The sequence below is a fragment of the Triticum urartu genome, chromosome 4 (genome assembly GCF_003073215.2).
Source record: "Triticum urartu cultivar G1812 chromosome 4, Tu2.1, whole genome shotgun sequence".
Lineage (NCBI taxonomy): Eukaryota > Viridiplantae > Streptophyta > Magnoliopsida > Poales > Poaceae > Triticum > Triticum urartu.
Window position 1 is genome coordinate 7,136,088 of NC_053025.1, and position 5,213 is coordinate 7,141,300.

General features: G+C 44.4%; 2 pseudogenes; one reads left to right on the forward strand and one right to left on the reverse strand.

Annotated features, from left to right (window-relative positions):
* Nucleotides 1–2,047: 2,047 nt before the first annotated feature.
* On the reverse strand, nucleotides 2,048–2,186 carry LOC125555129 (annotated as a pseudogene).
* A 481-nt stretch (nucleotides 2,187–2,667) lies between these two features.
* Nucleotides 2,668–4,744, forward strand: LOC125554486 (annotated as a pseudogene).
* The last annotated feature ends 469 nt before the right edge of the window (nucleotides 4,745–5,213 follow it).

The window sequence follows — 5,213 nt, forward strand, 5'->3', positions numbered from 1 at the left end:
GAGGAAAGGCATGAGGAACATTTATCTTACAAGGATTTAAGACCTGGACTTGTATCCGGTTTGTATTAGAGATAGACTAGTCCTAATCCTAATAGGACTCTACATGTAACCCGCCCCTCCAACATATATAAGGAGGGGCAGGGCTCCCCAAAAGAGAGAAGATTCACAAGTTTCATAAGTTGGACAAGTTAGGTTTAGACAATAGCTCTCGAGATGAGCACTCTTATAACCATGATCATCATCATCAATATCAATGAAGTAGGATGTAGGCTTTTACCTCCACCGTGAGGGGCCGAACCTGGGTAAAACCTCGCGTCTCTCGTCCCGCTCAACCCCTCTCAAGCTACCACATAGATGCGTTGGCCTCGCGACTAAGTCCTGACACTAAGGACATCTGCCGTGACAATTCCACGACAGATGGAGAGACGCAAATGGAAACACATTCTCATCGAAGACGACATCTCAGGAAATATATATGCGACCAGTAGATATATCAAGACATTTGACCACTTTATGACACAGATTGTGGCCTAAGAAGACACATTGTTTGGAGCGAAAAGAAAGCTTACGAGAATTATATGGGCGAAGATTTGGCCAACAGGCGCATCCAAACACACGGAGAGAGTTGTAGGTAGGCTTTTTGTGAAAAAGACGTTCATAGGGGGTTTCAAAATTGATAACACTACTGGGAAGTAAATTGATGAGATATGTGGCAGCAAGAAAAGCCTCGTCCCAATATTTTAATGGCATAGAGGAGTTTGCAAGAAGACCAAGTCCAACTTCAACGATGTGGCGGTGTTTTCTCTCAGCCGATTCATTCTGCTGATGAGCATGGGGGCAGGAAACATGATTTGCAATGCCAAGCTTTTGGAAAAATGAGTTTAGTTTCTCATATTCCCCACCCCAATCAGATTGGATGGCAAGGATTTTGGCATTAAATTGGCGTTCAACATGTGCTTGGAAATTTTGGAAAACCTCAAAGACATTAGATTTTTTCTTAATAAGATAAATCCATGAGAATTTGGTGTAATCATCGATGAAACTCACATAATATTTATATCTACCAACAGAAAGAGGGGCATCTCCCCATACATCAGAAAAGATCAACTCAAGAGGTTTGGTAGATACACTAGTAGACACTAGATAGGGTAATTGGTGACTTTTTGCTCGTTGGCATGAGTCACATACCGACTCAACATCTAACTCCCCATGACAAAGAAGTTTATTATTCCTAAGCACACGTTGAACTATTGAAAATGAAGGATGACCAAGCCGAGCATGCCAACGCAATGAAGGTATCTTGATGACACCATAAGCTTGTTTATTTGACGTCCTAGATGGAATCAATGGATAGAGACCTCCTCTACATCTGCCTCGATGCAGCACCCTCCCCGTGACTTGATCCTTGATAAAAAAGAAATAAGGCCAAAACTCAATGTAAACATGATTGTCAAGGGTAAGGCAATGAACGGAAAGGAGATTTTGTGAGGCAGTAGGAATATGTAGAATTTTGTTTAGATGGAGGTTTTGATTTTGGGTTCTGATAATGGAATTTCCAACATGACTAATATTCATACCTGTACCATCAGTAGTGTGGACTTGATCGCCTCCGTGGTACTTGTCACGGGTGGTTAACTTCTCGAGTTCACCCGTGATGTTATTAGTAGAGCCGCTGTCGGCGTACCAATTTGTGTCCACCCCATATGATGAGGTTGCTGCAGATCCGGCCAACTTCTCTTCTGCAAGATAGTCATTCATGAACCGGTACCAGCAATCCATGGCAATGTGGCCTCGCTTGCTGCATATTTGGTAGTGGGGGCAATTGTCGTTGCGGAAACCCCCACCAGCCGGTCCTCCTGGTCCTGGGCGCCCCCTGTTGTTGTTGTAGCCAGGGAAGCACCACCAGAGTCGCGACCATGTCCACCGCGCCCACCACCGCGGCCGCGGGACATGCCACGACCACGCTGCTGCCCGCGCACACAAGTAGCGGCGTTGGCTGAAGATCTGAAGCCGCCTTTGCCAGAGGATTGAAGAAGCTCAACGCGCTAATCAAAGTTTGCCATCTGGGAGTACAGTGCATCTAGTGTAAGAAGTTCAGTACGAGCATCAAGAGCAGATACCAGGGGGTTGTATTCCAGGTCGAGGCCGGCCAGGATGTATGAGATCAGTTCATCTTCGCCAAGTGGTTTGCCAGCAGCTGCCAGCTCATCAGCGAACTACCGCATCTTGGCGAAGTAGACCGCGATTGACTGGGTTCCTTTCTCGGCGTTGGAGAGGGAGATCCGGAGGTTGTTGATTCGAGAGAGGGAGTGCGATGAAAAGATGTTCGTCCAAGCGGTCCATGCCGCGTGCGCCCTCTCCACGGCGACCATCTGCGTCAGCACCTCCCTCGAGATCGAAGTCAGGAGGTAGGCAAGCACTTGCTGGTTCTGGGTGACCCAGGTCGCGTGCGCCGGGTTTGGCATGCTCGTAGGCTTGCCATCTTTGTCGGTGCTGGTGATGGTTTTCTCAGGCTCGACAATGGATCCATCTAGGTATCCGAAAAGGGAGGCTCCTCGTATCTGGGGAAGGAGTTGGGTCTTCCACAGAAGGAAGTTTTCACGGGTAAGCTTCTCGGTGATTTGGTTGTTGAGGGGATTGGCCGTGGCGTGGGATGAGGAGGAAGACATGGCGGCTGGGAAGGAAAGGCTAGATGTGTTTTGGAAGGGAAGCTCTGATTACCATGTGAATTCATGCTTCAGCCAACTCATCCAAAAGTCTGAACTAATGGAGGGAGGTGGGCAATATATTTCAACACCCTCAACTGTTCGGCATCATCTAAACCATCTCCAATTAACCACACCTGTAAAATTCGACTAGCCAATCCATCATCTGATTATACATAATGTCCCTCTGCTCACACATGCATAATTTCCTTCTTACCTTTGCAGTGCTGCTTGGTGCTACACGCTGGTCCCGTCGAACTCCTCTACTACTTGTTCCACCGTGCGCTACACCACCATTTCCTGTACACACGCTACCACTCGCACCATCATGCCTCCATCGTCACCGAGCCCATCACATGTACATCTTTGTCCCTCTCAGATTAACCAACTTAGTTCATCTAGTTGATAAATAATCACTGCTCAAACCCCGATGAGTTGATCAACGAACCTGCCTCAAATGGTACATGCAAGTACATCTAATCTAATGAGTGATGACTCATCATCTTTTTATGTTCATGCAGCTGTTATCCATCCATTTGCTGAGCTCTTGGCCTATCAACTTCTGTTCTCGATCCCAATGATCACCTGCGCATTAACTGGAACTGCTTCCATTATCACATTCGAGATATATCTGATTTACATTGACTTCATGAACAACATGGGCCACTGCAACTTCGATTTGGTCCCTTGTTGGCTCTTCAAATGGTCCCCCCCCCCCCTCTCAAGTATCTCATATATACGCCATTGTAAGTGTTTCCACTTCTTCGGTAAACAACAAAAAATCTATCCGGTGGCTCTTCTTTAATCCTACTCTAACCTAAGCAGACAAGGCAATGTTTTATCATGGAAAATTAAGTTTCTTTTCATGATTATATGTAATTCTATTAGGTGTTATGAATTCTTAATCCGTACTCTTACTTCTTAGGTTTCATTCTCTTCACCATACTCAGTTCCGGACATACTACTCTCTTTTCATGCCATTCTATGACTACATATACAACACCATGGATAAGTCATCGGACACATTGTATGAAAACTCACTTGAGGACAAAGAAAAAGAACTAGATGTGGTTCACATTACCCATCTTACCAATCTACAGTCCATCTATCATATCAGGCCTGGCTTAGCTCAATATGCCTCCAGGCCTTACACTTCCACATGGCAAATATGGATCATGTGGCCTGTGTCATGGTTATCCGTGGTCCTCACTTGGGTGTATGGTTCTTGGTTCACTGTTGAGAGGAATGTCATGAAGGAACTCAACATCCAGTCATGGGCCGTGCCAAGATACAACTTCCATGTAAGAATTATGTGAAGTTAACAATACCTTGTTAACTGGAGAAATATAGCCGTTGGAGAGAAGGTAACCAAATAACCACCCTTTCCTTTTTGCAGTATGGATTGAACTGGGAGAAGGAAGCAATTAATAGCCTGATTTTAAAGGCCATATGGGAAGCCAACAAGAAAGGGGCTAAAGTCGTTAGTCTTGGACTACTGAACCAGGTATATATATTCAGTTGTTCAACTTCAAACTATTCTTAATCTTCAGTTCATATGGTCATGATTTAGAAAGTACTGATGCAGTGTAGCTGCTGTTGATCAAACTACATATGTGTGTTTTTGGAAAATCTAGATATACAGTAATAGTAGAACATATATGAGTATGACACTCACAATAATATGATGCTATCTGTAACCCAACAGTCCCAAAGCCTCAATGGAAGTGGGGAACTCTATCTGCAGAAGTTCCCAAACTTGGGGGTAAAACTGGTGGATGGCACCAGCCTAGCTGCTGCAGCTGTTGCCAATAATATCCCCCAAGGCACAGATCAAGTTCTTCTTGCTGGAAATATTTCAAAGGTGGCCCGTGTTGTGGCTGCATCATTGTGTAAGAAAATTATCAAGGTTGGGTCTAAATATTGCTTCATTTTAATCACATGGAGAGATGATGTTTTTATTGTACTAACTAACACGCAATTCTACTGTGCAGGTCATATATTGGTTACCTTCTCTCCAACGGCTATATTTCTCCGGTTAACAAGGTATTGTTAACTTCACATAATTCTTACATGGAAGTTGTATCTTGGCACGGCCCATGACTGGATGTTGAGTTCCTTCATGACATTCCTCTCAACAGTGAACCAAGAACCATACACCCAAGTGAGGACCATGGATAGCCATGACACAGGCCAGATGATCCATATTTGCCACGTGGAAGTATAAGGCCTGGAGGCATATTGAGCGAAGCCAGGCCTGATATGATAGATGGACTGTAGATTGGTAAGATGGGTAATGTGAACCACATCTAGTTCTTTTTCTTTGTCCTCAAGTGAGTTTTCATACAATGTGTCCGATGACTTATCCATGGTGTTGTATATGTAGTCATAGAATGGCATGAAAAGAGAGTAGTATGTCCGGAACTGAGTATGGTGAAGAGAATGAAACCTAAGAAGTAAGAGTACGGATTAAGAATTCATAACACCTAATAGAATTACATATAATCATGA